The sequence below is a fragment of the Marmota monax genome, unplaced genomic scaffold (assembly GCF_021218885.2).
Source record: "Marmota monax isolate L192 unplaced genomic scaffold, Marmota_monax_Labrador192_F-V1.1 WCK01_AAM20220418_F8-fsc00052, whole genome shotgun sequence".
Classification (NCBI taxonomy): domain Eukaryota; kingdom Metazoa; phylum Chordata; class Mammalia; order Rodentia; family Sciuridae; genus Marmota; species Marmota monax.
In genome coordinates, this window is record NW_026693473.1 from 4,593,865 (window position 1) to 4,606,807 (window position 12,943).

The window sequence follows — 12,943 nt, forward strand, 5'->3', positions numbered from 1 at the left end:
GTTCCTTTCTCATGTATCCTATGCTTGGCACAGAAGACACTCAGTATTTGCTGAATGAAGAAGGAACAGATGGCATCCCATATGCTGTCTGAGCCTGCCTATTCTCTGACATGGTCAGAACAGCCTTGGATAGAGAGACCAGCTCTCCAGCTCTTCAGCAAAGCACAGGGCCCCAGAGTTGGTACTGGGTTGGTGACATCAGCTGAAGACTGGGAAAGAAAACACAGTGATTCTAAGGACAATCTTGATCCATTCTCTAACTTGGTAAAAAAAAAAAAAAAAAAAAAGTCTTGAGTCCTGGGGATTGAACTCAGGGGTACTTAACCACTGAGCAATATACCTATCCCTATTTTGTATTTTATTTAGAGACAGGGTCTCACTCAGTTGTTTAGTGCCTCACTTTTGCTGAGGCTGGCTTTGAACTCTGGATCCTCCTGCCTCAACCTCCTGAGCTGCTGGGATTACAGGCGTGCATCACTGCACCCAGCTTGATAAAAAAGCGTAACCAATTTAGTTAACTATTTAAAAGGAATTTTATCCTTGGAAAAAAAGATATTGAGGGGCTGGGGATGTCGCTCAAGTGGTAGCGCGCTCGCCTGGCATGCGTGCGGCCCGGGTTCGATCCTCAGCACCACATACAAACAAAGATGTTGTGTCCGCTGAAAACTAAAAAAAATTCTCTCTCTCTCTCTTTTTAAAATAAATAAATAAAATAAACGTTCCAGAGTAACAAAAATTATATATAAAAAATGATATTGAAATGTAATAAATATTGACAGGTTGGTTTTGTAAAAATTTTTGGATTAGTTTTAGTTTTTTTATATGACAATTTAACCCATAAAATGCCCTTCATGGTTTTATTATTAAATCCACAACAGGGTACATGGTGAACAAACCAGAAAATACTAAGCCTTTTTTATAGAAAATGTGGGTTAAATAAGGAAAATATTAATAGTCATCCTCTTTAAAGGAAAAAATGTGCAACTATCTGTACAGATTTTTTTTTAAAACCTTCAGTGACAAAGAAAACTGGTTAAAAAATCTTATCACTACAACATAATTGAAGGACTATTTCTTTTTTTAAAGATTTTTTTAGTTGTAGTTGGGCACAATACCTTTATTTTATTTATTTATTTTTACGCGGTGCTGAGGATCGAACCCAGTGACTCGCATGTGCTAGGTGAGCGCTCTACTGCTGGCCACCTCAGCCCCATGAAGGACTATTTTTTGATGTAGATGATGGCTTTGGACTCCCAAAACAATTCTTGGTCATGAAATCAAAGTTTCTGAACATGCAATAAGAAAAATGTAAGCATGCAGTCAACAAGCAATGTATGATTGGTTCTGCATTTACGACAAAGCCAGGCATGCAGATCTGAATGCAGAAATGTTCCCATTAGTCTAACTCTAAATGCTTACTATGTATTCAGCTCATTTTCTGCAAAAACAAGAAGGAAGGGTGATATGTGCCTCCAGTAAGCTAGCTAATCACTATATCTGGTCCCTTTTCCCATCAAGGGCTACTGTAGAATCAAACAGTCCTTTAAGCTTCCTAACTGCATGGCCTGGGGCAAGTGACCTGTCCTCTTTCACCACTGGCTTCCTCATATTTAAACTTGAGATACTTGGCTTTGCATAGTTGTTGTAGATTAGAAAAACAGTAAGTGCTTAGCAAAGTGCTTGCCATTTAATAAATAGAAGATACCATTATTATTCCACAAAAGGAAGAAATGCAATTCACACATATTAAGTTCTCCTCTATCTATGCTAGTCACTCTGGGACTCAATGCAAACTAGTGGCTACCTCTTAGGCTTAGTTACCAAGAAAAAAGTTTTGTGCTATTGTTTTTTGTTTGTTTGTTTGTTTTTGGTTAAGAGATGTCATCCCCTCTCTCTTTCTGTGAACATCTACCAATTATGAGAAGTCTAAGGAGCTGCACAGCTGCTAGGCCCTTCCCAAAAGTCTTTTTAAGTCCTGTTTTGAGTCTCTCACCTCCAAAGAGCATATTATTAACTGAAAAGCTTTCATGCAACTATCACCTTCGGCTCAACTCAAGCACAGGGACTGGATAAAAATGGGATCATATTTGGTCCTAACTTGACCATATATATCTCTAAGCCAACTTAAATATCCCATAAGTAATATTTCTTTTATTACAGCAACAATAGCCCAGAGAACAATGTTCCCAGCAAGAGGTTACTGTGACCCAAGGGAAGAGCTGGAGCATACTTACCCCATAGCCCACCCCCAAACCTCCAAATACAGAATCACAACTGTACTCCAGAGGGGACAGGATTTATCATTGTAAGTGAATGTCAAAAGAAAATAAAATTGGCAATATATGCTCAGAAATGTCATGGTTCTTTTATGTTCTATGACAATGTAATAACTGCAAAAATTTCAAGACAGGAAATAAAAATAAAGGCTATAAATACCATCTCCTGGAGCAGAAATATCAAAATGGTAACCAATGGTCCTGGTCCCTGGATGTTCTATTTGGATTTGTATAGTACTTTAAAAATATTTGAACCAGTTTTTAAAAATTGGAAAATTATTTTTTTCTGCCTTTTCTTTAAACCAATCTGCACTAACACTAGCTGGACATTTTTTAAAAGTTGGGAGATTTTAAATTTAAAATATCTTGATTTCCAGGCTTTTCTTTAAAAATTTGCATTAACCCTGGATCTAGGGGGCAATCACTACTTAAGGCCCATGCTGCTGCTCTTGTGAGGTGGCTTGTATACCCCCACCCCACACCGGTTCCCTTGTCTTTCTTTGAAAACCCCTTGTAGAACTGTTACCAGTTGATAACCTCTGCTACAGGCGGTAAAGTGCAACTATACAAATGTAATGCAACATCCCGAAAAATTCTGAAGTTTTATACCTATAAGTGCTACTTAAAATTGGATTACTTTCTACACTTGGTGCTCTGAACATATTGTTCTTTGAAACATGACCTCAAGAGAAGATTCCTTAAACCTGACCTAATAAAACAGGACCAATGCAGAAGGCAAAAGAGATGCACAAGTTTCAAGTTTCAGGTTATTCTGGTAATAAGTTAGAGCAAAAGGAGGTAAAAGGGAGAAAAGGCCAAGATTTGTCCTGTTAAAAACAAACATTTATGGCAGCAATTTGAAGAAAACAAAAGCTAAAACTCTGTCATGTATCAAGCCTAAAAATTAGTTTTTCTCCCCTCCTAAAAGGCAAAGCGTGCCACCAGCATGCACACACACACACACACACACACACCCACAAGTGTACCAAATCACGCCTTACAAATTCCAGAAGTGCACCAGGGTTTTACTCCAGACTTGAAAAGGGTCCTTTCTCTGGAAAATGCAGACAACTTAGTGACAGGCTTTATTATATTTTTTTGGTGATGCATCAGCTTATAGTGAGAACTTTGGAACATAGAACTTTTTGATACAGATAAGTAAAAAATGATTAATGAACCTTCTCCCCTGAAGAAATGAAAACACACTTTATATATATTTCATAGGAACAGGGAAAGTACAGGTATTCATGTCAAGTCTATGTATTTTTTAATTAACTATCTGATATCCATTCTCATGCTTCAAAATAAAGTCATTTTTAAAAAGCTATGGTACACAAAGGACCACTTTGATAAAGAAGTAAGTAATAAGAGTTCCTCCTCGCACATATTAAAAGTTTTCAAATGAATATTAATCAATGCTTTAAAAATGCCACTCATTGTACTGTAGAGCACACGTGTTTAAAAGCAGTTTATAGGTAGTAACTTTTAACTTTTCTTGGCTTTGCTGACATATTTTAGCAATGCTCACGATGCATGCCAATCATCTCACTTTTACAGTGGGAAACAACACTCTTCAAACTCAACAAGATAATAACACTGACTGTACTTCTATGGCACCATTTAACTCAAAACAGAGAGAACAAGCAGGTGACATGGTTCTCCACAGGGTGAACCTGGGATGTCCTGCCATGGTGAATCACGGCAGAGGCCAGGCTGCAGGACTCCAAAAGGGGAGGCCAGCATAGCATCCTGGCTTGCCATTAGGTGAGCAATCTGCTACCTTTCTACCAGATGAGGAGCATACCATCAATGCCACTTCCCACAACCATTATTGGGATTTGTACACAATAATTAAAAACAAAACCAAAAACCTTGATTCAAAGAACACAGCATATCAAAGATACATTACACATTTTCTCTGACCACTGCCTTCTTTTTTTTTGGGGGGTGGTGGTGCTGGGGATTGAACTTAGGGCCCCACATATACTAGGCAAGCACTCTACCACTGAGCTACACCCCAGCCCAAGATTGCTGCTGCTCCTTTTTTTTTTTTTAAATCATATCATCATTCTCATACATGTATGAGGGGGAAAAATGAAAACCTAATTGAAATAAAAAGGATGGGAAATAAATAACATCACATCAAATAGCTGGAGTTGTGCTGTGCAGTATGGTAACTTAGAGTCACATGTGGCTATTTAAAATTAAATTAAAATTCAGTCCCCCAGTTATCCTAACTGCAATTGAAGCACTCAAAGCATTTGCAGAGGGCTAGCAGATACTGTACTGCACAAGGCAAATAGAATATTTCCATCATCACAGAGTCCTACTGGACAGTGCTGGGATAGAAAAAAACTCAAAAAAGAAGAAAAATGTTGTACCAACATCTTTGCATTACTATACAGCACCAAAAAGCTCCTTTTAGGGGCTTGAAATAAACAATTTAAATAAATATCTTAATCCATTTAACTTTGAAACCATGGATGAGAGCTGATATGAACATTGGGATTCAGTGACTGATGACTCTCCACTGATGATACGACTCGTGGGCATAGTTCCATGACACTGAGCTTTGTTTCTGTGTTATTCCTGAATTTAAGCTGCTGACTCATAACTAAACCAACTCAGCTCCCAGTCTATAAATCTCATGTGCAATTTAGAAACTATTAACCCAAGTACAATTCTTTTCTTCTTTCACTCTAGTTCCCTTTCCATGACAGTTCCCTAATGTCAAAAGTCAGGCATATATGTTAATTGCAGGATGGCCAATAACCAGATTTGGCTACAAACAAGCTGCCTGTTATTGGCAAATAGGAGAATACATATATTAAGATACTGATCAATAGCATGGACATGTCTTATGCCTAAAAGGATGTGTTCTAACAAGTTTCTTTGTCAGAAAAATAGGAGTAATATAGGAGACTGCACTGATGTATCCAGAACACAAATTAAATGAGAGAGGGCTTCTATAATGCTTAAAAAAAAAAAAAAAAAAAAAAAGACTAATTAAAATGTAAAATGCATCAAAAAAACCTCAAACCTGAAAGTCCTGGAGTAGAGGAAAAGGAAGGAGCTGATCAACCTTTGTCCTGAAGGGACTAGGCAACTGGTAGGCCACTCTGGAATGGGGTGGGCTGAGGCAGGTGGGCTCTGGCCCTTCCTCCTGAGTGAGTTCTCACAACATGAAGACAACTGTGGCCTTTCAGGAACTGTGTCTGCTGTAACTGGCCCTTTTCAATTGAAAACTGGGAATGGCATAGGTCAAATTTTAGCCCTTGGGGATGGAGAGAAAAAGAAAATGTCCCCAGAAGCTCCAATTGTCATGGGAGTGGGGTGAGGGGGACTCTAACGAACTAGGGGTTGAAGTCAGGGGTGTTTTACTACTGAAGCACATCCTCAGCCCTTTTTATTTTTTATTTTGAGTCAGGGTCTCATTAAGTTGCTTAGAGCCTCACTAAGTTGCTGAGACTGGCTTTGAACCTGTGAGCCTCCTGCCTCAGTCTCCTGCTAAGTAGCTGGAATTACAGGCGTGCACCCCCATGCCCAGCCTTAGTCATAGTTTGATCAACAAATGAGTTCCAGTGAAGTTCTCCAAGGGTTAAAAAGGATCTAAGACATTGGGAGAAAGGTATCACATGGAATGGCAGCAGTGAACCTAAAGGATCTCTCTAAATATTTTCCAATATTTTTGAAATAAAATCTTTATACACAGTACAAGAAAATGTTGGAAATTGACAAGCAGAAAGACACTGAGAGAAAAACAAACATTCTGATCTTGCCCAAATCACCCAGACCAACTACAGGTAATGGCAAAAGGAACCAACTGGCAATGAGGTAACACAATCTTTTTTTTTTTTTTTCCTTAGTTGTTGATGGACCTTTATTCATTTATTTATGTACAGTGCTGAGAATCGAACCCAGTGCCTCACACATGGTAGGCAAGCATTCTACCACTGAGCCGCAACCCCAGCCTGTAATACAATCTTTAAGTGCCCCAAATTAACAGATGTGGAAATGCTACCACATTTGCCTAAGAGATGCCTGAAGTTTGACAGTATTTGACTAACAATAAAATAACAAAGTTTTTTTTTTTTTTTACCTTTAGAGTGGTGCTAATTTTAAAAGTGAAGGTGATATAAACCCACCTACAGAAATATTTAAAATAGAAAGTAAGGAAACAGATGGAATAGGATGGAGACTTTTAGACATCCATCTTCCAAGGGGAACAAAGGATACTGAGTATATCTCAATAGCCTTTTCCTAACTATGATGTAATGTCACTGTGGAAAGGGCACAGGAATTAGAAGACAGCTTCTGGTCCAGGCCCAGTACCTGGGGAGGCGATGATGTGCCTCCAGATACAGCTTCTCAACTCCCCACTGAACGACAGGGAGAAGTGGCTGCCCTTTCTGCCTCACTGTGCCCCATTCATGGGTGGCACGTCCTGGGAAAACCACAACTGGTCACTAGGGATGAGGAACATGGGCAGTCACAGGAAAGAGGCTAACAAGAGGAGCAATCTCAGGAGTTGGGAAAGAACACAAGCTCACTGCAATCCCATCTGAGGGACCCAGCAGAGTAGAAAACCCATGAGAAAGCCAACATAAGAACAGGAATGGGGAAATTAGGGTATTGGTTTATCTAGTGTTTTGGTTTCCATATGAATGAAAAAGAAGAGGAAGAAAGGAAGAAAAAGAAAATTGTGTTCCAACTATAAGGAAGTGGTACTTCTTCCCACACCACCCCCTTTTTAAGGGATTTCAGAAAGCTGCTTAGCAAAATATTGTAAGCTTGGGATCTTGGTTTCTAAATACTGCTACCTTGTTTGCATATACTCTCCTTATCTTCAGAAAAACTGTGATGTAAGACAGGTCAGATATTAGCATCACCATTTTAAAGATGAGAACAATCCTCAGAAAGTTGAAGTGCTTTGTTGTAAGTTTCAAGATAAGTGGCAAAGCCAGATCTTACCAACTCCTCCTGTAAGTAATGGGTGCCAAGCCTCCATGCTCTACTCCATTCTGACTACCTAGAGGATAATAAAATTATCTCGGGTGGATGACATTTTTGGAAAAGTCCCAGGAGGGCAGATGTTGGCACAGCACTGCTTCAGGTGGAAATGCCCTGCTGAATATCTCTGGGTTGCTGTGGTGGCAGGGCAGCATGAAAAAATGCCCTTTAGCGAGTCCTTCCCAGCAGTTCCTCTCCAGCGCAAAGCCGTTGGATTCCTTATGCCTCTTTCTTAAACAAGGATTAGTCTTGCTTCTTTGATGTGGTAGTTTCAGATCTCCCTATGCCTTAAAGGTGGGCTCTTCAAGCCTGCTCAATAGCAAAGACACTAAATTTTGGAGTAGGCACCAGAAACTCCATTGGAACTGTACCAAATAGTTTAAGAGAACTTTTTTTTTTTTTTTTTTGAGGGAGGGTACTAGGGATTGAACTCAGGGGCACTCAACCACTGAGCCACATCTCCAGCCCTATTTTGTATTTTATTTAGAGACAGGGTCTCACTGAGTTGCTTAGTGCCTTGATAAACTGCTGAGGCTGGCTTTGAACTCACAATCCTCCTGTCTCTGCCTCCCAAACCACTGAGATTACAGGCATGTGCCACTGCCTGGCTTGGAACTCTAATTTTTACTTAAAAAACAAAAACAAAACAAAAAAAAAAACCTCTCTTTCTTCTTCTTCTTCTTTTTTTTTTTTTTTTTTTTTTGCAGTACCTGGGATTGAACCCAGAGGTGCTCTACATCCCTATCCCCTTTTCAAAATTTTGATACAGGATATTGTTAAGTTTCCTAGGCTAGCCTGGAACTTGTGAACATCCTGCCTCAGGAGAATGGGATAACAGGTATGTGCCCCTGGCCCAGACTAAGACTTTAACTTGAAAATAATGGCTCTTGGATTTGGGAAAGAGATGCTGAGATCTGGTTAAATTTCAAGTAAACTAAATATAAATGAAGTAAAAATAAGAAAAGAAAAATTAAATAAAAATTACAGCACAACACACAGGGTATCTAAGGGCATTTTTCAAAACTCAGAATTCACGTAATTACCTGAAAAATGTGGATTTCCTGGCCCCACTCTCAGAATTCAATGTTAAGTGTAGAGTAAGACCTGAAATGTGCATTTTTAAAAATATTTTTAGTTGTCAATGGACCTTTATTTAATTTATTTATATGTGGTTCTGAGAATTGAACCCAGTGCCTTATACATGCTAAGCAAGAGCTCTGCCACTGAGCCACAACCCCAGTCCTGGAATATGTATTTTTAATAAAACCTTCTGGGTAATTCTGGTCCAAATAGTGAATATATCCATTTGAAAAACTATCTTGGAATGTCTGAGGAAGAGGGTCAATTAGTTGGAGGGATTTGTCCCAGAAAAACTTGAGCAATAAAAATGAAAACAAAACAAGGGGAGGGAGAGAGGGAGACAGACAGAGAAAGAGAGATACAGGGAGTTGGGGAGGAAGAGGGAAAATCAAAGAATTACAGATATGCACCAAGAGAAGGCTGATAACTGATGCACACTGATTTAACAGTAGAATCCTTCAATAGGATAGAACTGTTAAAGAGGAGGTTCACTCCTGGATCTTAGGTAGGGATTTCCATTCCACAGGGCAGCTAGGAAAGTCAGCACAAGGAACATAAGGATGTGTTTACATCACATTTTCAAAGAGCCAGAAGAAGGCAACTCTGATGTAGCAGGAAGACATGGGATTCAGAAGTCTAACTCTAACTCTGCCCTTTGCTGGGTGTAACAGTCACTTGGCATTTCCAGCTTCTAAACTCTAAATGGAGGCTATGACCTACCTCCAGGGATGGTGGTCAAGAATAAATGATACAGCTGTCTATATAGAATACATCAAACAACAACCAGTATAGTTATAAGGAACTAGAGGTTACTAACTTTCTTAAACACTGATTACAAGATTTTTTTTTTTCACAGTAATAGGGATTGAACCCAGGGGTTCTTTGCCACTAAATTACATCCCCAACTCTTTCTATTTTTTATGTTGAAAAAGGATCTTGCTAGGTTGCGTAGGCTAATCTTGAACTTGTGATCTTCCTGCCTCAATCTCCCAAATAGCTGGAATTGCAGCTGTATGCCACTGAGTCTAGTCAACACTGATTATAAATTTTCAGAAGCATCTCGCCAAATGGCTAGAATTGTATATTAAGTCTCACAAAGCCCAGCAGCATGCTACAAAGAAGTGGGAAATAGCCACCTGGAGAAATCAGAATTCACGGAACATTCCAGAAGAATGTGGGAAAAAAAGTCCCCTTATCTAATGGTGAAAAATGATGAGGAAAGGAGAGAAGACTTAGTATTTATGCAGATTACCCCTAGTGAAATATAGAGGTTTTTCACTGCCCTTGGGATAAAGCCATAGTGACAGCCCAGCAGCTTCTTCTTCAACTATTCCTCATGGCACTTCTGCTCCAGGAACATACTATAAGGATCTTACTATATGATCTTATTATAAGGACTCAGGAGAGGATTTGTGGTGGCTTTCCAAAGAGTGCTTAGTCAGGAAAAGAATAGAACAGTGATCTATCTTTGTCAGGAATCTGGGGCTAAGCTTAATCTTCTTTGGACAATGAAGAATATGTGCCCTTATTTTTTTCTAAAGGGGAGTCATGGTAAGGTAGAGAAGCTGGCATTTCCCATTGGAGTTCATTTTTGAAAATGCCAATCCTGTCTCAGTTCAATGAAAAGACAAAGGCACAGACCCAAACAGAGGGTGAAGGAGCAAATGCCAGGTGGCCACAGCAGTGGTCAGCCTGGCTAAAGGGTGGGGAAGGAGCCAGTTCAGGTCTAAGACCCTGGAAATGGACATCTCCTAGATCACTCCTGTGTTCCCCACCCCCATCTCTACTCCCCAGATGGTTGTTTAGTCAGAGCTTTTCTTTGTTCATAAATCAGGGTCTTTGAGAGGAAAAAGGTGGGAAGGTTATTTGCTGAGTTAAGTCAAGAAAAACCTTTTGAGTATAGAGATCACAATTTTTTCTTTAACATCCTGCTGACTCAGGTGTCACACTAGCTGATGGATGAAACTTTATATGTCAAAAGAAAACTATCTGATCACCTTTAGTTTCCACAGTGCTCACGATGACATTTACGTGACTAGCATTCCATGGGGTAAAGAATGAAAATGACAAGTGAGGGTGTATGTCCTACAGGGGCCTCTTGAAAGGAAACATACTCAAATGTGAAACTAGTCGAGTCTTGACTTAAAAGCTGTACCTTAGCACAGCATGTATAATTACAGAAAAACAAGGGGAATGAGCATGAGGAACATGATCAGGCCACTAAGGGTAGAACAAGTCAAATCCATACAGAATATGATGAAAACAAAGAATTCCACCTGTCTCCTTTAGAGGGACTATGAAAAAGAAACTGTATAGTACCAAGAAAAAACACTAAACATTACTATGAGAAAATGAGATATATTTTATTAAGGAGTAATTTCTGAGGTCAATTTCTGTCTGCTTTAGTTATATGGTTCCCACCACTAAAGTAAGCAGAGCTGGATGGAAGGAAAATAGAGATGTTAATAAGATGCTTCAGGAAACAGAAGAATGAAGTCATGTGTAATGCTGTACAGAACAAACTGAATTACAGCTACTGTGAAACCCCAGAGCAAGAAAAATACCATTTGGCCAAGAGAAGGGGCTGAGGAACAGGTGACAGATAGCAAGCAGCTTGGCCTCTGAAGAGTCAAAACAACAAACTTTCAACACAGCTGTCAGAACCTTGGGGAGATCCAGAAGGGAATCTACTGCTATAAACAAAACAATCAATGATGGGTTCTGTTCACAGAAAAGAACTGAGATCCTGGATCAGCAGAAACACTGATTTCTATTTCCATGAGAAAAGATTAAGTCAAATAATCAATAGGATATATGTAAAAACAAGGGACTGGAGGTGACAGAAAGACAGAAAGGATGTTCTTCAAAAAATGATATGCTAATGGTAGCAGAAATTGGGTCACTTTGGTTGCAAAGAAAAATTCTGAATATGCAAATGTAATGAATATATACTGCAAAGCTCAAATGTGATATATTTGAAACCATCTGTTAAATGTCAAGTCTATGCATCTGGCAGGCAGGGAGGACAATGGTCAGGTTCATGTACCTGTAATCTGCAGACACATTTAATAGATTTTTAAGCCAACCAATTTTAATGATGTGCCCAGGAAATGCTGACAAATGTTATTAACAACAATTTGACTAAGAGAACTACTTGATTTGAATTTTAAGTATTTTTGAAGTACCTGCTCAGCTCCTTTGGTGGACACACTAATATGCAGAGGAATGGTCACTGAAGCAGCTAAAGCACTGGCACCTGGATAATTCATGTGTGACTATCTTTTGGCAAAGTGAATGAACACTCCCTAGTGGACAATACTTTGGCTTCACGTACCTTCATACACTTAATTAATGAAAGCACATATTACCTGTCTAAGAATGTCAATGAGGGCTGAGGGTAGCTCAGTGGTAGTGCACCTACCTAGTATGCATGAGGCTCTGGGTTTGTTCCCCAGCATGGTGTGGAGGGGAGAGGGGACATAAAGAGTCAATACTGAGAAGAAATTTTAATTTACTTGAGACTATAGAAAAATAAAATTATTTTGGTTGGTTAAAACAAAAAGGAAGCAGTATATATACAAAAGTGTGGGAGAAAAAAAATATAGGTTAAAAATGACTTATAGAAAGGATTCATAGTCAATGAAGAGATGACGTGCAATTACAAGTAATGCAATTTTCTTAACTTCATAAATAAGAGAACAAAGGGCAACATGCTTGCTGTATGAGAATTTATTTCCCTGTCTCTCTTTTAACTTTGTTTTATATAAAGAAATGCAATGACTAAAAAATGTAAGCAATTGTTTTATTTTCTTCCTCCATAGGATAGTTTAGACATCTTCAAGGAAGGAGACAAGATCTTAAAAAAGAAAGCCTGTGGATCTGCAAATTCCATGTGAATATAACAAAAATAATAGCTTTTAATTAAAGTTGATTAAATTTTGGCTAAGAACTTACTAGCTATGTGCATTTTTTCTTATGTATATCATAGAGCAATAAAAATGTTTTAAAAAATCTCATTAGTTGAAAGATAAATGAAATTGTCAAAATACATCTTGAAAAACAAAATGTTTTGACAGGGATTTCAGAAGAATAAAGGACAAAGAACATACCAGATGCTGATAGATAAGCAATTTCATGAGTTCCAAAGAATCTAGTGATGCTGGTGATAGGCTATTAGGACTCAAAAACTGAAAAATGAATCCTCCTTGTAACCTAGAGGTACTCTACCTCAAGGTCACATTAGCAAGAAATACCTTAGAATAGATTCACACCCATGGGATGAGTGCTTTTGCCTCTCAATTCTTGCACTGTCCCTGGGCCTGCTTTGTATCTACCACCACCTAGGCACTCAGAACTGCCAGACCTAGCACATCTGGCAATTCTACAAGCCCTAGAGGGCTGGGTAAGAACAAGTTTGTTCATCCTGGTCCCATGAAAATGAAACTGCTCCAAGAGGAAACCAGTGTCTCCATTCCTACCACAAAGGTGCAAATGCCCAGAGTTTACTATGTTGAGATAGAAACAAGCTCCTAGAAAAATGTAACTGAGTTGCAGACCACACGTAACCTCCACAGGAA

The 12,943-nt window shown here is 38.9% G+C and overlaps 1 protein-coding gene across 1 annotated transcript in view; it reads right to left on the reverse strand.

Annotated features, from left to right (window-relative positions):
• Hacd2 (3-hydroxyacyl-CoA dehydratase 2) overlaps window positions 1–12,943 on the reverse strand; it is a 93,324-nt gene that overhangs the window by 22,192 nt on the left and 58,189 nt on the right. The window lies entirely within an intron of this gene.